The sequence below is a fragment of the Chiloscyllium plagiosum genome, unplaced genomic scaffold, assembly GCF_037043375.1.
Source record: "Chiloscyllium plagiosum isolate Xiang-an unplaced genomic scaffold, Cpla_swu_hap1 HiC_scaffold_34, whole genome shotgun sequence".
In the NCBI taxonomy this organism is placed as follows: Eukaryota; Metazoa; Chordata; class Chondrichthyes; order Orectolobiformes; family Hemiscylliidae; genus Chiloscyllium; species Chiloscyllium plagiosum.
Window position 1 is genome coordinate 24,082,104 of NW_028270172.1, and position 20,988 is coordinate 24,103,091.

The 20,988-nt window shown below is 41.9% G+C and overlaps 1 long non-coding RNA gene across 1 annotated transcript in view; it reads right to left on the reverse strand.

The window, feature by feature from the left end:
* Nucleotides 1-8,345: 8,345 nt before the first annotated feature.
* Nucleotides 8,346-20,988, reverse strand: part of LOC122564456 (uncharacterized) — a 127,662-nt gene continuing 115,019 nt past the window's right edge. The window contains exons 4-5 of the long non-coding RNA XR_015752840.1: nt 10,825-10,901; nt 8,346-9,029 (exon numbers count right to left, since the gene is read on the reverse strand). This is a non-coding gene — a long non-coding RNA (uncharacterized LOC122564456). The remainder of the gene's footprint in view (nt 9,030-10,824; nt 10,902-20,988) is intronic.

Genomic DNA, 20,988 nt, shown 5'->3' on the forward strand with positions numbered 1-20,988 from the left:
ACATTAACACAGCTTATCATAGTTTGGTCTTCCAATGAAGCCAACAACAATCAGAATCAACACTGAAGAGGCAGAGAAGTTTAGAAAGTGAGATAAAAATAGAACAGCCCAATCAGGCACATTCTCCAAAACTTTCTGCTGTTCTTTGGTTGGAGTCTGTAAACTGATCCCAGCCTGTGTGGCCTTGAAGGATTGTGAGAGTTAGTCTCAAGGGCATGGGGCTAAGTAGGGACCATAAATCAACAGGTACCAGTGTGAGTCATTGTCCAGTACTCTTATACATGTTCAAGTGCATCACATCAGCAGCATGACAGTTCTGCCATTTACAGTGGAATAGCCACTGTGATATTATGCTTACCTCCAAATTCTGATTCCTAATTCACATGATCAAATCTGCTTGTTTCTCTTTCCATAACATTGCCATCTCCATCACCTCTCTCTCAGAGCTACTAAAATCCTTTTATCACCTACAAACTCCATGATCCAATGCTCTTGCATTGTCCATCCTCCAAAAACTCCATTTTGTCCAGATTTCAGTTGTCTACATTTTCTCACAGATTCCCTGCTCAAATATTACGTAAACTTTGTCCATCTGTACTGACTGGCCTTCCCCAAAAAATATCCAAGTTAAATCTTTGACATCAAATCCCACTTTTTTTTTGCATGTCTAATGATGATGGTGAACAGCTCTCATAGCAAAACTTTCAAAACCTTTACAGCCACTAACTTTGCGTATTCCACATTTCAATAGCAGAAACATTTTGGCTTTCCTGGGACACCTTCTCTTGTGCTTCAGAAATCTTTCCTTTTGAAATCTTTCCAAAGCCTATCTTTCCAAGCTACCCTCAAAGTCACTTCCTACAACTTCTGAATCCGTTTTCCTTTATTTTTCCTCATGAAGGCCCTTGGTGCTAGACAACCCCAAACTGTTATCTCTTCAGAACCTTCAGGTATGAGCTGAACAGGAAACACTAGGAGCAGAATGGAGGAAGCAAAGCCCATTTGAAAAAAATAGCAATACGGTAATTGAACGAAAAGTGATTACCTTTCATTTGGAGAAGAACAAGTGTGAAGCATTTAATTAGAACATTATTGATCATGAGCTCATCAAGAAAGAAACAGGATCCTTCAAAAACACTTTCACGAAGACAATATTCCTTTAACGAAAAATACAATGCTCTTACTGTGTCTCTGGCAGATCACAGCACGCTGTTTACTTGTTGCAATTTATTCTAAATGTTCAATATTCTTTTATAATGAAAACAAAACAGACCACAGTCTGTCATGAAGCAGTGTGAACTCCTCCACTCTGATCCAATCGTCACACACTAAACCTGCATCTTTTATCAGACTGTTTGTGAACAGTTTCTACCCATCTCAGATCAAGCTGCACGTATTAATCTCTTGTTTCCCACACACTGTGCAAAGAAGAGCACCATTCCATTCACAGTGAAAACTGCGTCAAGGTTAAATCATATAGCCAAGTGGCCATTGATTCAGACTGTGCACCATCTGACTGGAGCGAAGGAGTAAGTTGCCAGTGTTAGACTGGACCTTTATAGTGCAGATTAGATATCAATTAATATTTCCAGCACTTCCATTTATCTCTCCAAATCGACATACCAGGCATACCAAACCCATCCCTACACACCTGTTAAACTCTGCAGACCCAGCCCCTGTATAACACACCTGTCAACCTTTCCCAAACAATCCCTCACCTAACATGCAACTTAACTTTTATCTCTCCACCCTGCAGGCACTCTGCCTCTATTCATGATGGAAGGCTTTTGCCCGAAACGACAATTTTCCTGTTCTTCGGATGCTGCCTGAACTGCTGTGCTTTTCCATGCACCACTCTAACTTAAATATAGGGTAGGTGAATGGGGCTGGGTGGGTTACTCTTCAGAGGGTCGGTATGGACTTGTTGGGCCGAAGGGCCTGTTTCCATACTATAGGGAATCTAATCATAAAAGAAATCTCAGCACATAGTTCTGACTGGGCAGCCTCAATATTTTGCTACACGTCACTGTAGTGCTGTGCCACATCATTGTTGAGATGCTGCATTCTGTATGCTCTACAATGAAGTGAGGGTCATTTTGATGGAATCAATAGTGATAGCAAGTGTCACTTCCTCAGCAATAATCTGATCACTGGTGCTCAATTCAATTTCTGCCATCTCCTGACTTCATTATGGCCTCAGTCCAAATACAGACAAAAGAGCTAAACCCAACAATGAGGTGAACATGATTGCCCTTGATATTGAGACAGTGTGACTTCAAGAAGCCCTTGTCAAATTGAAGTTAATCAGAATCAAGGGAAATTTCTCCACTGGTTGCAGTCATACCTAGCAACGAGGAAGGATGGTTGGTTTTATTGGAGGTCGATCATTTCAGTCCCAGTATACCAATGCTGCAGTTCCTCAAGGTAGTGTCCTATGCCCGACCATTTTCAACTGCTACAACAATGGTCTTCCCTTCATCATAAGGTCAATAGTGGGGATGTTGGCTAATGATTGCACAATGTTCAGCACCACTCACCACTCCTCAGACACTGACAGTATGTCTCCAGACGCAATAAAATCTGGATAACCTTCAGGCTTGGGATGATAACTGACAAGTATCAGTCACACCACACACGTGCCAGGCATTGTGCATCTCCAGCAAAAGAGAACCTACCTTAGCTTGACATTCAATAGAACTACCATCACTGAATTCCACACTATCAGCATCCAGGAGCTTACCATTGACCAGAATGTTAAATGGACCAGCCAAATTAACAATGTGGTGACAAGAGCAGATCAGACGCCAGAAGTTCTAAAGGTGAGACCTCACCTCCTGTCTATCCCAATGCCTGTCCACAATCTACAGGGTAAAAGTCCAGTCTGTAATGGAATATACTCCACTCCGCTGGATAAGCACAACATAGAAACATAGAACATCGAAAATAGGAACAGTTGTCAGCCATTCAACCCTTCAAGCCTGGCTCCACCATTTAATATGATCATGGCTCATCATCCATTCCACCCTGTTCCTGCTTTTGTCCCACTCTCTTTGAACAACACTTAAGAAGCTCAATACTATCCAGGACAAAGCAGTCTACTTAATTGAAACTTCATTCTCCAGCTTCACCAGTCATACCTTCCACTACTGGTGTATAGTGGCAGCAGTGTACACTATGTACAAGATGCACTATAACAACTCATCAAGGCTCCTTCATGAGAACCTTCCGAAGGCATGACCTCTTCCACCTGCGGGTACAAGGTAAAGGATGCATGGAACATCACCACCTTTAAGTTCCCCCTCAAGCCTCACAGCATCCTGATTTAAATTATAATGCCATTCCTTTTTGTCACTGGGTCAAACTTCTGGAACTCAGTTAGTTAGTGCACTATGGATGTTCCTGCACAACATGACACAATGTTTCAAGAACATATCCCCCACTGTTATGATAAGGAGGGGTGGGCTAGTTTCCTCTTTTTGACCCCCTCAATTGGCCACAGCAAAGATTTCAAATTCTGACTCCAATAAAAATGCATTTTCTTAGTTTACCAGAAATAAAAAAAAAGACAAATACAGTGTTTTCTTGCATGAAAGAAATTGAAATTTAGTTATTTGCTAACCCTGAAAAAAAGTAAAGACAGAACATCAAATACATGTCCACAAACACAGGTATAAAGTTTTAAAAAAGGAAGAGTGCCTACAATAAAATGTAAATTTTCTAAAATTACAATTTAAAGATCCCTAGGGTGTCCTTGAAGTGCTAGATTGTAACCTGGAACCACAGTTTTTTTGGTTGATGTCTTGTATCCTCCAGCAGCAGCAAATATTGTAGATATCTTTGAATTCTAGGTGTAAGAATGTTTCTCTGATTTGCTTTATCATTGAGTTGTGCCCTTTGAGAGCGACTAAGAGAAAACAATTAGATAGAGACCAAGCTCTCTCTTGTTCAATTACCAATCTTTCTGCTGCTCTGCCAAAGCAACAGCTGGTAAATAAAACAGCTCATTCGTGTATTCCCATGTCTGGGCTTATTGTTTTGTGAGCTAGATGATGTGCAAGTTACAGTCTCACCTCCAAAATGTGAAACCTATCCATAATGGTGTAAATCAGATGGAAGATAGAAATCTGACTTGAAATAATTTGTGTAAAAGCAAAACTTGGTTTAAATTGCCTTTGTTATCTCACATTAATTTCACAAAGATGGGTTAACCTGTGGTCAGCTGATTGCTGTGACCATTTTAAGTCACTATTTTTCTGACTTAAAACTATTTTAATGCACAAGGGACTCATATATTAAAATCAGACGACTGATGTTGAAAATCAACATTTATGACGTGGCCTCATTAAAGGCAATTAGGAATAAACATTAAATGCTGGCCTAGCAAGTGATGTCCACATGCTGTGGTAACTCTTTTAAAATTCCAATATGTGAATGAAAGCCTATCAGAGGCCAACACCAAGGTGAATTGTATGTGCACTTTTATTACTTTCCCAGTCTTGACCATAAAATCCCTGCAGTGCGGAAGCAGACCATTCAGCCCGAGTTGGCAATGACCCTCTGAAGAGCAAACCACCCAGACCCACCCTGCTAATCTATAATCCTGTAGGTCCCATGGCTAATCCAGCTAGCCTGCACATGCCTGCACACTATGGGCAAATTAGCATGGACAATCCACCTAACCTGCGCATCTTTGGACTGTGGGAGGAAACCAAAGTACCCAGAGGAGCCCATGCAGACACAGGGAGAACATGCACATTCTACACAGACAGTCACCTGAAGCTGGAATCAAACCCAGGTCCTTGGCACCGTGAGGCAGCAGTGCTAACCACTGAGCCACCGTGCCACCCCTCTGAGAAGACAGAGTTGCTAGCTTTCCTCGATAAGACTCCTTGCCCCAAGAGCAGTCTGATGTTGATTTTCCTCTTAAGTCTTTCACTTAATAGACACGTTCCTGCTCACCAAAGAGAACCCACCCAGCCCCATTCCCCTACTATTCTATATTTATCCCTGACTAATGCACCTAACCTACACATCCCTGACCACCACGGGCAATTTAGCATGGCCAATTTTCATAACCTGCACATCTTTTGTGGGATGAAATCGGAGCACCCGGAGGAAACCCATGCAGACACAGGGAGAATGTGCAAACTCCACACAGACAGTTACCCGAGGCTGGAATTGAACCCAGATCCCTGGTGCTGTGAGGCTGCAGTGCTAACCACTGTGCCGCCCTGGCTAAAACTTTTTATCTTGCATACAGAAAGATAAACACAGGTACACTAAATTTCAAACAATCACAACAATTTATACTACAGGAGAAAAGAAAGGTCTTGAATGGTTGGCCAGTAGACTCTGATTGGCTATGATGTTGCTATGACAAAAGCAATGGGGAATTGTAAACTCACTGAAAGAATCACCCAGAACACCGGGAAGCAGAGGAACAAGCACAAGGAAGCTTCCCAGTTTCCAGTGTAGGATTTGGGGAATAGACAAGGTGGTCACAGATCTAAGGCTAGAAGCTGCCAATCAGTACTTTATTCTGAGAACATTTCTTATCTCTCCTCTGAGAAGTTATTTTTGGGGACAGATTCAGGAGTCAACTGAAACCGGTTTTGTCAGCTAATCATTTGGGACCTACAAAACTGGGTGGGGAGGGTCTCCGTGCCTCGTGACTCTTGTCCACGTTAGTCACATCTGGAGTTCCACAAGCTCTAGAAGGTAATGTGTACGAGGGCACATTTACAATGTTGAAAAGATACTTGGACAAGTACATGAATAGGAAAAGTTTGGAGGGTCATAGGCCAGGAACAGGCAGGTGGGACTAACTCTTCTCTGAAAGACAACACCTTCAGCATGTGCAGCATTCCTTCTGCATTGTACTGTTGGAAGTGAAAAAGTCTATGAGCATGCTACCATTGAGCTAAATTTGACACCACCTTTACAATTTGAATCTTTGGGAAAGGGGCAGAAGAGATCTGTTCAAAAGAGACAGGTTTCTCCTGAACTGGCGGGGGACCAATATCCTGCCAGGGAGATTACTAGTGCTACTCAGGAGCCTATAAACTTGTATGGGGAGTGAGTGGGGGAATCCTAAGCTGTACTGAGAATAGAGAGACAGATGGGATGATTTAGAAGTTAAAGAAAGCAAGTTAATTAGAAAAAAGCAAGTCAGAGAACAAGATAACTCTGAAGAATTAAACTGCATTTATTTCAATGTATGGGTCTTACAGATAAGGCAGGTGAACTCAGGGCATGGTTGGTAACACGGGACTTGGATATCAAAGCTATTACGGAAAAGTGGCTAAGGGAGGGTTAAGACTGTCAGCTCAATGCTGAGGATTTAGATGCTATCGGAAGGATAGAAAGGGAGGCAAGAGAGGATCAGGAGTGGTGTTTTTGGTTCGGGAAAACATTACTGCTGTACTTAGAGAGGATATTCTTGGGTGATCATCCAATGAAGCTATATAGTTGGAACTCAGAATAAGAAGGGGAAGATCAATGGGATTATTAATGGGATTATACTATGGGCCCCTAATGGTCAGTGGGAAACAGAGGAGCACATATGTAGAGACATCTATAAGAATAGTAAGGTTGTAAAGTAGGGAATTTTAACTTTCTGAACATAGATTGGGAATGCCATGGTATTACAGGATTGGATGGGGAGGAATTTGTTAAATGTGTTCAAGAAAATTTTCTTTATCAATAGTTAGATGTATCGACCAAATAAGAAGGAAAACTTTGATAAGGTAGGCCTTATATAAAAGTTAAAGTTCTAAACTGGAGTAAGACCAATTTCGATATGAGACAGGAACTTTCAGAAGTTGATTAGTATAGACAGATTGCAGGTAAAGGGACAAATGACAAGTGGGACACTTTCTAAAGTGAGACAATGAGAGTTCAGAAGTAGCACACTCCTGTTAGAGTTTAGGGTAAGGCTGGTAGGAATAGGGAGCAATGGATGAATAAAGATACTGAAGCTCTCGTCAAGAATGAGGAGGAGGCATAAGTATAGACAATTGGGATCAATTGATTCTCTTTAAGAGTATAAGGGAAATATAGGCATTCTTAAGAGAGAAATCAGGAAGGAAAACTGGGGAAATGAGATAGTCTTGGCAGATGAGGTTAAGGATAATCCAAAGAGATTAAGTACATTAAGAGCAAAAGAGTAACTTGGGAGAGAGTAGAGTCCATTAAAGATCTATAAGGTCATCTATTCGTGGAACCATAGGAGATGAGAGAAATACTAAACAAATATTTTGCATCAGTATTTACTGTGGAGAAAGACATGGAGGCTAAGCAACTCAGGGAAATAAATATTAATGTCTTGAAAACAGTCCACATTACAGAGGAGGAAGTGCTGAAGGTCTTAAAAAACATAAAAGTGGATAAATCTCCAATACCTGATCAGGTATAAAACAGGACGCTGTGGGAAGCTAGGTAAGAAATTGTAGGGGCCCGAGTAGAGATGTTTGTATCATCCCCAGTCATGGGTGAGGTGTCAGAGGCCTGCAGGGTGGCTAATGTTATTTAAGAAAGGGTGCAAGCAGAAGCCTTGGAACTATAGACTGGTGAGTCTGACATCAGTGGTGGGTAACTTGTTGGAGGGGATTCTGAAAGATAGGATTTACATTTGAAGAGGTGAGCACTGATTAGGGATAGTCAACATGGCTTAATGCGTGGAAAATCGTGTTTCACAAACTTGGTTTGAGTTTTTTGAGGACATGACCAAGAAGGTAGATGAGGGCAGAGCGGTAGACGTTGGACTTTTGTAAAGCCTTTCATAAGGTTCTGTATGGTAGACTCTTTACTAAAGTTAGATCACTTGGGATTCAGGGAGAGCTTGCCAATTGATTACAAAATTGGCTTGACAGTAGGAGACAGACGGTGGTGGTGGAGGATTGTTTTTCAGGCAGGAGGCCTGTGACCAGCGGTGTTCCACAGGGATCATTGCTGGGTCTATTGTTATTTGTTATTTATATAAATAATTTGGATGAGAATTTAGGAGGCATGGTTAGTAAGTTTGTGGATGATACCAAAGTTGGTGATATAGTGGACAGTAAAGATGGTTATCTAAGATTACAGTTGAGACATTGGTCCAATGGAGCAAGGAGTGGCAGATGGAGGAGGAGTCGCAGATGGAGTTTAATTTGGATAAATGCAAGGTACTGCATTTTGGTAAAACAAAGCAGGGCAGAACTTACATAGCTAATGGTAGGGTCTCATGGGGAGTGTTGCCAAACAGAGAGACCAAGAGGTTCAGGTACATAGTTCTTTGTAGGTCGCATCATAGGCAGAGTGGTTAAAAAGGCATTTGGCATGTTTATCTTCACTCAGACTATTTCGTTTTAGGAGTTGGACATCATGTTGCAGTTATACAGGACACTAGTGAGGACAATTTTGGAGCACTGTGTCTGGTCATCCTATTATAGGAAAGATATTATTAAATTGGCGAGGGTTAAAAAAGATTCACTAGGATGTTACCTGGACTGGAGGGTTTGAATTGTAAGTGGAGGCTTGATAGGCAGTGACTTCTTTCACTAGAGCATAGGAGATTGAGGGGTGACCTTATAGAGATTTATAAAGTCACAAGGGGTAGAGTTAAGTTGAACAGAAAAGGTATTTGCCCTAGGGTTGGGGAGTTCGAAACTAGAGGGCATATTTTTACAGTGAGAGGAGAAAGATTTAAAAGGGACTTGAGGGGCAACTTGAATAGAAAAGGTTCAGAGGGATTTGGACCAAACGCAGGCAAACGGGACTAGTTTTGGTTTGGAAAACTTAGTTGGCATGGACGAGTTGGATTGAAGGGTCTGTTTCTGTGCTGCATGACTCTATGTGTTGGAGCATATCCCCAGGATTTCCTCAGCAGCATTTTCCAAGTAAGTGATCTCCACCAACTTGAAACAGAAAAGCAGTAGGATATATTGGAAAACCATCATTCCAGGCTGTCCTCCAGTCACACACCATCCTGGTTTGGGCATATACAGTGTATACTGTTTTCATCAGTCGTTCAAAATCCTGGAACTTCCTACCTAAAAATATTGAAGGAACAGTTGAAGAAGGCAATGCATGACTAATTTGAGTTACTGGATTCTGGATCAGTGGTGCTGGAAGAGCACAGCAATTCAGGCAGCATCCGAAGACAGGCAAAATCGACGTTTCGGGCAAAAGCCCTTCATCAGGGCTTTTATTCCTGATGAAGGGCTTTTGCCCGAAACGTCGATTTTGCCTGTCTTCGGATGCTGCCTGAATTGCTGTGCTCTTCCAGCACCACTGATCCAGAATCTGGTTTCCAGCATCTGCAGTCATTGTTTTTACCTAATTTGAGTTACTGCCAGTCTTGGCAACACTGTCCATATCTCATGTATGAAGGAAAAAGCACAAGCCCTGTTTTTGTTTATCATGCACTTTGAAAGAAATTATAATGATAGAAATTCGCACACTCTTAACTGGAGCAAACTGTCCATGTTTTCACGGACTGCCTTACAATGGTAAGCAAGCCATTTAAGGGACGGGGTGAAAATTCTCCTTTTTCCTACTCCTAGGAATCAACTACTTACTTCAGGTCCCATTTTACATCCCTCCATCAAATATTAATGGACAAATTTGTAAACCAACAATGGCTCTGAACCACTTATCATTTTGAATAATCTGAGTTAAATTGGTGTGGGGTCAGGACTTATACTGTATATAGTATTTAGATCTTTATAACTAACCTCTTCAGACATACCTCTGGAGCAGGTGGAACCTGAAGCTTTTTTGGCCTTCTGACTCAGAAGGGCCATAAGACCATTTATTGCTATCTGGTTTAACTCAGGTTTCACAGCAAGTTGTATCTGTCTGATCAACCCACTTGGGTATTTAACAAGTTAAAGGAATGTTACGTTTAAATTTCTGTCCGTGCAAAATAAAACATTATGGAAAAAAAAACAGGCAAGGGAAATATTCCTCTGGGATCATTGAAGCAATTTTGTTAAGTTTCTATTTTGGAGGAGGAAAGGACAAGTAGAGTGAATTAGTGTGTAAATAATGTACAGATCTATCCGATATGTCAGCTGACTGCTCTGTACAGAATCTTGGAGCAGGCCCAAAGCTGGGAGACATAAAAGTCTTTTTGGTTCTGAGATAAAGGCTTCGATTGTACTCTTTGATCTGCCGTTTTGTTCACTTAGTCTTTTGGGAAAGACATTCAGACAAGCTGCACAGATTCAGAAATTCCTCCCCTTAGTTCCACATAGTTTACTCTATTACTTCTGCTTTTTGATTAGCATTGTCATTCTGACAAGAATCTGAAGGCATCAAACATCAAGTTAGGCTCAGAAACCTGATAAAAATATGTTTTGAAATCATGCTGAACGATTGTAATCTTGCACTGATTAGTTTATGGGATTTGGGAATTTTCCTAATTGGTGGTTAATTTAGAACTAACGTCTTAATTTTTTTTTGGAACTTTAACGCTCATTAGATACAATTTTATGCTTCAAAAGAACAAAGATGCATTACGCATTTTTAGTCTCATTTTATTTACCCAAGTCCCTCTTGAAAGTTACTATTGAATCTGCTGCAGTCACCCTTCAGGCAGTACATTCCAGATCATAACCCCCCAAAAAAGTACAATATGCAAAATTAATCTAACACAATAGTTAAAATTAAACATACTGATTTACTGATAAATATCAGGTGCCTCAGGCTACTCCACTTTTTTTAACAAGAGCGAGGTCAAGAACACATATCTGAAGGGAGTTTGTATTTTAAACACTTTAAACATATTACAACATATTACAAAACCAATTTTCAGCCATGTACTGCAGCTAAAAACTGACCAACCTTGGCAAAATAAATTTGTACCGATTTTGGGCAATTGTGTAATTGTTTTCATCTGTTCTTGCGCTTGTCCATTTCACCTTTAAATATAAAACCAAAAGTTTGTATCAACTTAATTACCAGTCATCATTAAAAGTGTCCAGCTTCCAAAGACCTGGTATGCTATATAATTTACAATGCTCAAGAAACAGTTGCAGCCAATTCCTGTAAAACTACATATGTGCCGCATTCCTCAGTTGGGGAAGGATTTCACTGTTTTGCAGAAATTAATCATTTTGTTCATATTTCAGGATAAGCATTCTTTATCAAGCTGTGAATCTTGCTCCCCTTTTCAGAGCTGTCTCATAATGTGATGAATACCTTTGAGAAGGACAGTAGGTGAGCTGAACTGCATATTTTCATATAAAGACTCCTGCAACAAGAATAAAACCTTTTGATTGCTTTTGAACACAGATTTAACCTCAACAGACCCTCTGTGAATGAAGAGTCAACCTCCATTAGATGCATTCACTTCCAGGAGCAAGCTGGGTATTATGGTTGAAACATGGTCCCATCTCTGTAAATGGGAACACACAAAAACCGTCACCTTAGCTCACAAGAGGTGGGGATACAGCTTTATTGCTCAGGACAAAATCAGTTCCCTTGTCTTTTTAAATGGTGATTTGAACAATGGTAGCGCTTTGTGGATGAAAGGATTATTCTCTTTTTATATGACTGGCAGATTCAGAGATCATTTTGGGGTTAGTTCGAAATGTATCAATTGACCTGAAGTAAGTCACACATGGCTTATCATCCGTTTGAGTGTTGGTATGTATGGTACTCTAATATTGGCAAGCGGGGGAAGGTCTGCAGAGGTGCAGTAATAGTGGCCCTGCTGCTGGGCTAATAATTCTCTAGTTCAAGTCCCACTCACTCCAGAGATGCGTAACAATGTTTCTGAAGGGATTGATTAGAAAATGCCTACTTTCATGTTGGAAGACTGTTGCGGTACAGTGGCAGTGTCCCTACCTATGGGCCAGAAGACTTGGCTTCAAGTTCCACCTATTCCTTAAGTGTGTAATAACATCTCTGAACAAGTCAATTAGAAAATATTATCAACTGACCACTAGATGGCCCCTGATGGAAGTAAGCAGTTTGCAGCAATTACATTTCATTACATCCTCTTGCGTTAAAAGTATTTCCTTCCATTGCAATTTATCAAAACGCCTGAAAGTGAATTCAATTGCTTATTAACAAACCAGTACTTGTGTTTACCCAGGAGCACAAATCTAATTTTGATATCAGCTCACTAGCAGATTCACATTTTCCCATTTTATCACAAAGTAGCATCAAGAAGAAATCCTGATTGATTTTTCTTCTCTCTAACCCAAGGATGTGAAAGAGTCCAATTTCAGCCATTGAATGCAACACTATTTCTCAGTGCAACTAAACATTTATAAAATACTGGTGCGACTTCAGCTGGAGGACTGTGGGCCTTCTCAGCACCACATTTAGGAATGATATCAAGACCTTTGAAAGGTTTCAGAAGAGGTTTACCCAGATGTTACTGGCAATGTAGGATATCAGTTATGTGAAAAGACTGAAGAAATTGGGATTATCCTCCTTAGAACATCAGAGGAGGTTTAATGGGTATTCAAAATAATGTAGAATTTTACTGGAATAAATAGTTTGGATTACAGTATGGATCAAACCCAGTGAACATTAGCAAAAAGGCAAGGGGGAAGGCAATGACAATTTTTTCCTGTACTGTGTTATTGAGGTGCAGAATTCTCTGCTTGCAAGGGTAATATTAGCAGATTCAAAAGTAATTTTCAAATGAAGGATAGAAAATTACAGGGCTAATGGCAAACAAGTAGATAGCTGTTTCAAAACTGATAGTATAGGAGCTTTGGGCCAAACTGTCTCCTTCAGCACTTTATGATTCTACAATCTAAATAAAGGAACTTGACACTTAACGTCTCCAATAATAAGACAGCCTGTATCAATGACAACAGCAATGTTTTGTGAAGTAACTAAACAGCTGGAATCTACATAGTCATTCAGGACACAGGTAATAAATCTCCATGCATCAAACAGCCCTTGAACCCTGCACAGGTTTACAGCTCTATTATCATATGCTACCACACTCATTTGAAACTGATAGCACACAACAGATGGCAATCCACTTGGAGCTCACAGAGTTACAAGCATTGACCCTACTCTCACTGTACACAAATTTGAGCAGCTGATTATCACATTAATGTTTCTCAACTTCGAAGAAAGATGGATGTATTTAAATGTTCACAGAATATTGCATTTCTCTCCAAGAATATACAGAGAACTCAGTTGAAAATTAGTAGAACCCATGTGGTGAAGAAAGAGCCTGAGAGACTTGACATTTGCTGCCTGTATCAGCACTTGAATGAATTATGGAATAATGGCTACAGCACAGAAGGAGGCCACTTACTCCACGATGTCATTACTGGGTCTTCGATGGAGAAATTTGCCTTTGTGCCACTTCCCTCTTTTCTCCTCGTAGCCCTGCATATTCTTCCCTTTCAGGTAATAATCTAATTCAGTCTTGATTGAATTTGCCTCCAAAACACTTTCAGGCACTGCATTCCAGATCCTAGTGACTTGTCATGTGGTTTCATGTCCAGACATAAGAGTTTGGGTTGGAGACCGAATGTTCAAGGAGAAGGCAAGGCCAAGAATTCTGTTCAGGATTTGGCTTCTTTAGAACTCTGTTTATTATAGAGCAATACAAAATACAACTACATATACACAATCAACTGTGCCACACCAGGTTCTAATCTTGCTGTTGAAATAGGAAGGAAAAGAGTTCTTTTCAGGCTTAGGCTTTTTCAGAACTCTGTTTACTGCGTATTAACATAAATACAACTATACACATTAAGGTGAGTTATACCATTCTCTAACCTTACTGTTAGACTATCCTCTCCACGTGTTTCTCCCTGAGAATCCCATTTGTCTCTGAATCAATGTTTCTTATACTGTTTTACATATACCTGTATCTTGATTTTGTACATATTTATACCTATGTCCCAATTTATAAAGCTCAGAATGCTGTGAGCCTTTTTAATCATGCTTGAAAAATGTGGTGCTGGAAAAACAAAGCAGGCCAGGCAGCATCCCCACCCCTATCAGCGTTCCGGAGAGACCATTCCCTCCGCAACTCCCTCATCAGGTCCATACCCCCCCACCAACCCAATCTCCACTCCCGGCATCTTCCCCTGCAACCGCAAGAAGTGCAAAACTTGCGCCCACAACTCCCCTCTCACCTCCCTCCAAGGCCCCAGTGGATCCTTCCATATCAGTCACAAATTCACCTGCACCTCCACACACATCATTTACTGTATCCGTTGCACCCGACGTGGTCTCCTCTACATTGGGGAGACAGGCCGCCTACTTGCGGAACATTTCAGGGAACACCTCTGGGACACTTGCACCAACCAAATCAACTATCCCGTGGCCGAACACTTTAACTCCCCCTCCCACTCTGCCAAGGATATGCAGGTCGTTGGCCTCCTCCATCACCAGACCCTGACTACACAACGCCTGGAGGAAGAGCGCCTCATCTTCCACATAGGAACCCTCCAACCACACGGGATGAATGTAGATTTCTCCAGCTTCCTCATTTCCCCTCCCCCCACCTTATCTCAGTCCCAACCCCCGGATTCAGCACCGCCCTCTTGACCTGCAATCTTCTTCCCAACCTCTCCGCCCCCACCCCCTCTCCGGCCTATCACCCTCACCCTCACCTCCTTCCACCTATCGTATTCCCAGCGCCCCTCCCCCAAATTCCCTACCCCCTACCTTTTATCTCAGCCCGCTTAGCACACCAGCCTCATTTCTGAAGAAGGGCTTATGCCCGAAACGTTGATTCTCCTGCTCCTCGGATGCTGCCTGGCCTGCTGTGTTTTTCCAGCACCACATTTTTCAACTCTGGTCTCCAGCATCTGCAGTCCTCACTTTCTCCTTTTTAATCATGCTGTCAAGCTCTCTTGTCACCTTCAGATATTCCAGTGTCCAGATAGTCAGAGACTGAATGTATCCTGAATAATGTACATGGGGAATTCCTGGGACTTCTCAAAGTACTGACTGTGAGAGAACTTCCCCAGGAAGTTTAAATGTTTAATGAGCAAGTACCCGATGTCTGGAAATCTTTGAGAATGATTCTAACTCTGGCTTAGAAGTGTAGACTTTGGAGGCTACTGAACTGAATTTTTGTCCAGGAAGTTTTACCTGGATGAAAACCACTTCTAACTCCTGAATAACTATTCAAGTGGGACCACCCATCCCCCACCAATTCATCCCAACTACCACTTGCCTGCCAACTATACCCAACTACACTACAAACTGGAACAACTGTTTCCACATCACCTGACTAACTACCCAACATAACTAGATCACTCCCATCAACCCAACATTACTACCTCCCAATTTGCCTCAATTAAACACCTAACACATAACTCGTCTCCTGCACCTTTACGTAACTATCCCTGAACTGATGACTACACCTCACCACATGACTACATCCCCTGACCCAACTTGACTCAACCCACCCAACCTGATCCAAGATCCCAGCCCACTACCAAACTATCCACTAAAGCAAACCGACAATACACTCCACCACTAGACTAGGAACCCAAACCTCCAACACCTCCCAAACATCCAAACCCCCACCCACAATCCAACTTAACTCTCTCACTCATCCTCTGCCCATCAATGCCCATCTATCTACTACCCTACTCCCTCACACACTTGCCACCCTATTTCCCTATCCACTTGACTCACTAACCAGGCCACTGCCTCATCTACCTATCACTCTACTTATTTACCCACTGGCCCTCCGACAACTCTCAACCACCTGTCACTCTAACCATCACCCACCCACCCATCCAGCATCCACCTACCCACTCATATATGCCACACTTCACCCATTTACTGACATCCTTCTGCCCTTACCCACTTGCCTTCTCTGTTTAACTATAGTGCTATTAGGAAGGCAGTTCCTGGATTTTGATAAGCAAAGGTAATATAGTTCAAAGCCAGGATGGTGTGTGGCTGTAGGGAAACCTGAGAATATTGGTGCTCCCATGCATTTGTTGCCTTTGTCCTTTGAGGTGGTGCAATTGTCAAGTTTTCAAGGTGCCGTCCTTGTGACATTCTACATTATCCTTTTGAAGATCTAACTACCTTCCTTACATATTACAATGCTTCCAAGTTTTGTGTCATTCATCCACTATCACCATTCCCTCTAAAATGCATCTAGTGTGGTCGTGCACTAGTTCAGAACTTTCTATGCACAAGACAAATGGATTGCATGCAAAAATGATGGCTTTAGCACATGAGCATGTGGGGTTACGTAGAAGCCTTAAAAGGACTACATATTCCAATAAACAGACTCTGCACAACACTAGGAAATTAGTGGCTACATTGTCCAGTGCTCACTAACCTATAGTTTCTCCATGTTAAGCAGTGTACTGATTTATTTTTCTCCCATTTATCTTTTGTCTTAACTCCCTATCCTCATAGTCTCCTTGCACCCACATTCTCCCCAATCACAGGTCTACTACCCATATCTCTCCACACGCCAAATTCAACACAAACTTAAATATTCAAACTCAGATATATCAATGCCACTGACTAACATTCTCTAATGTTTACTGGGAGGGATAATTCCACACAGTTATTGCTTCTGAGCATTGATGCATTAATGAGAATCTTCTCTCATTATGCATTAGCATTCCGAACCAGCAAAAATGTGCTCCAAAATGACGTCCAACAGCATGAGTTTCGTTGTGGTACCAGCTGAGGTAGACATAGGACTTATTCCTAAACCTGCCCTTGGGAATAAAAGGTTCCAAGAAGCACAGTTCAGGATGAAGCATCAGCAATGAGCCAAGGAGTACTTTCACCAAAAGCAAACATTTCCTATATTAAACTCATAACAAATATGCAACTTTTCATTTTTATTTAAAAAAATACAAATAATGTATTTACCTCTGCTGATAAACTTGGGTCACGCTATTTGTTTTCTGCAATTGATTTTGACATTTGCTTCCTACTAAACAATCATTTTTACTTCAACTTCTCAATCTTTGAAATGTTTCTCAATGTCAATTATTGCACCCTACACTGAGCAGGTTAATACAAGAGTCGTACAGCTAACAAATTGTAAATGAATATTTCCCACGGGGTAATGAAGCACAGATTGACGCAGCATCTTATGTTTTTTTCTGTCTGAGACAATTATTCCATGAAGTGTACTACAAATACAAAAGACTTTTCACAGCGCCGCTAAATCAGTCTTTGTGCTGACACAATTTACGCAGAGTTTAATGAGCTGAACTAGACTCTCTACTTACCTGCAATCCAAAGAGACTGGCTCTACCCTTGGAATCAACTGAAATATGAACGTTTATCTGACCAAAGAAAAGGCAAAACTTAAGCCACCATTCTGGAATATTTTCTGAAAGGAAATATTCCTGACACTGGTAGCTCTGAACAAGATCCAAATTCCTTGGTAACCTTTGGACCAGTCACTGTTCACAAACTTTCATTAAACAAGCAACAACATCCGGTTGTGGGTAATTACAGCTATGGCACTTTAATCGTGAATGTTTATGAAATTGATATCATTTCCTTTTCAATTCCAACTAAGACAGAAACAAACATTTGTATTCACAAAGCACCATTAAAGCAATCAAACATCTCAAGGTACTTCACAGGAACGATATCAAACAAAAAAAAGCCACATAAAGAGATGTTACGTCAACTGTCTGGAATCTCAGTTTAAAGCAATTTGTTTTAAGGAGTGTCTTTTAGAGAGTGCAAGGTGAATGATGGATATGCAGACATTATGGCCCAGGGTAACCTATTGGTGGAATAAAGGAAATTGGGGATGCGTAAGAGGCCAGATTTTGGAGGAATGCAGAAATCTCAGAGCCTTTTTGAACTGGAAGAGATTTAGAGTTAGGAGATACTATCATTGAGGTAAAATAAAACATTATTATAAATTTTTATCTTTAGATAAAACAGAAGTGGAATCTAACTCCCTTGGTCATCCATGAGTCCAAATAAATCTCAACATACTGCTGACCCAGAATGAGCTAAATGAGCCCCAGATTCATTCTTTGCTTTGGTAGCTATTTCTGACGGAATAAATGAGTGTATGCAAATTGGAAAGTCAGCCGAGATTCTCCCTCCTGATCACTCACCAAAAACACTTATTGGTAAGGACAGAACTTGGCTCAGCCATGCTGATTTACACAATCAGACTGCCTACTGACCTTATCATTGTACGTCAAGAATGAAGAATGGACAGTTTGGAACAATACAGGGCTGCACTGGTAACATTTCTCCTGCAGGAGCCAATAGATTATCAAAGGATTTGCAGACTGAAAAGGTCTGGTTGAAAATTATCCAAATGCCAGTGGATTTCCAATGCTCATTTGCAGCTTGCAAGCCACGTCAGTTTACAAAGACTTGGGAAGTCTGCATTAACATTTAAAGAGAGAAGAGGAGGAAATCTGAAGTACAATCATGGTTACATTTATATAGCAACTTTAATGTCAGTAAGATCCCTGAAAGTTGAAAAGTGTGGTGCTGGAAAAACACAGCAGGCCAGGCAGCATCCGAGGAGCAGGAGAATCGACGTTTCGGGCATAAGCCTTTCTTCAGGAATGAGGCTGGTGTGCCAAGCGGGCTGAGATAAAAGGTAGGGGGGAGGGAATTTGGGGGAGGGGCGCTGGGAATACGATAGGTGGAAGGAGGTGAGGGTGAGGGTGATAGGCCGGAGAGGGGGTGGGGGCAGAGAGGTCGGGAAGAAGATTGCAGGTCAAGATGGCAGTGCTGAATCCAGGGGTTGGGACTGAGATAAGGTGGGGGGAGGGGAAATGAGGAAGCTGGAGAAATCTACATTCATCCCGTGGTTGAAGAAGTAGGCCCGGAGGCGAGGCAGCGGAAGAAATGCTCGATTTCTAGCCGTGTGTCAAACTCATTGATCCGGGAGTGTAGGGGGATGAAGGTGAGGCCTCTGCTGAGGACTGATCGTTCATCCTCAGAGAGGGGGAGGTCTGGAGGGATGGTGAAAATACAGCAGGGCTGGGAGCTGGGACCCTGGTGTGGGGCTGGAGCTGGGAGTTAGGGTGGAGTTAGTTGTGGGGGCGGAGTTAGTCGTGGGGGTGGAGTTGGTCGTGGGGGCGGAGTTGGTTGTTGAAGAAGTAGGCGCGGAGGCGAAGGCGGCGGAAGAAATGCTCGGTGTCTAGCCACGTGTCAAACTCATTGATCCAGGAGTGTAGGGGGATGAAGGTGAGGCCTCTGCAAAAGATCCCTGAAAGGCACTTTACACTCATCTTGACCAAATCTGATACTGAACTATAAGGGGAGATGGCCAAGAGCTTGGTCAACTGTAAGTTTTAAGTTGCATCTTAAAGGAGGCCTGAAAGGATGAGAGGCTTGGAGATTCAATGAACAAATTCTGAAGCCACCAGTAGTGGACCAAAGGTAATCAGCAATAACAGAATTAGGAGAGTGCAAAATCTACAGATTGGAAGGTTAACAGCAATAGTTGTGCTGAGGCCATAGAGAGCTTTGAAAACGAGATTGAAAATTAAGAATTTGCTGGACTGGGAGTCAGTATAGAGAAGGGTTTATGCCAGTCAATGAGTTAAAAATGGTTCATTGTCATCAGATCCAGAGCTCATCAAATTTACATCTAGTTCCATCCACTGAAACCAAAATGAGAATTTGCAATGCAAATTATGACTTGACTCGATGCCAATGCTTTTGCTCCAGTGACTTCAGGTTCAAATTTCTGCAACAATAGAAAGCATTCTGAAGGAAACCTGAGTGGAAACTAAAATAAAGCATACTTTCAGCTCAACAAAAATGCCCACTAGTGGATCAGATCACAGCATTCAATCCACCGTGACCTCATCTCCTTTTCCTCTGCTCCATTAATTTGCTTTAGTGTGCTTCTTAATCCTGCTCTGGCTGAAATCAATTAACTCAGTGACAAATTCAACTTTGGATCCACCTAGACTTCTTGGGTCAGGTACATGTTGCACTCACCAACTGGGGGCTGTGTTGGACCCAAACAGGCTGCTATATTTTTTTTTAATTCATTCCCAGGATGTGGATGTCGCTAGCTAAGCCAGCATTTATTGCCCATTCCTATTTGCCCAAAGGGCACTTAAGAGTCAACCACATTGCTGTGGGTTTGGAGTCACTTAGGCCAGAACAGGTAAGGATGGCAATTTTCTTCTCTGAAGGACATTAGTGGACGAGATGGGTTTTACCTGACAAATCAACACTGGATTCATGGTCATCATTAGACACTCAATTCCAGATTAGATTACTTACAGTGTGGAAACAGGCCCTTCGGCCCAACAAGTCCATACCAACCCGCCGAAGCGCAACCCACCCAGACCCATTCCCCTATATTTATCCCTTCACCTAACACTACGGGCAATTTAGCATGGCCAATTCACTTAACCTGCACATTTTTGGACTGTGGGAGGAAACCGGAGCACCCAGAGGAAACCCATGCAGAAATGGGAAGAATGTGCAAACTCCACACAGACAGTCGCCTGAGGCAGAAATTGAACCCAGGTCTCTGGCGCTGTGAGGCAGCAGTGCTAACCACTATGCCACTGTGCCACCCACGGTGAATTCAAATTCCAGCATCTGCTGTGGCAGGATTTGAACTAAAGTCCCCAGAACATTACCTGGGTCTCTGAATGAACAGTCCAGTGACAATACCACTAGGCCATTGCCTTCCCTAATTTCCTACGTGATAACATTCACTGCACTCCAAAGAGTGCTTTATTGGCTGACAGACTCTTTAGGATATCTGAAGCCTGTCATGTGCTACAGAACACTGGATCTAAAACATTAAACCTGCTTGCTCTCTACAGATGCTGCCAGACCTGCTGAGTTTTCAAAGAAGTATTTGTTTCTCAGTGCATTTGTTTCTCTGTCCATGGATGACATTGAGTTTCATCAGTTCTTTCTGTTTTAATACAAATGCTGCATTAATTTCTGAAGACATCTATCCACATTCCTCTCTTGTTATGCTCTGAAGATGATGGTTATATTGCATTTATATGTCAAACAATAATGAGGAGGAGGAACCACATGCCTTTTTTGCTGCTTTTTCTTATA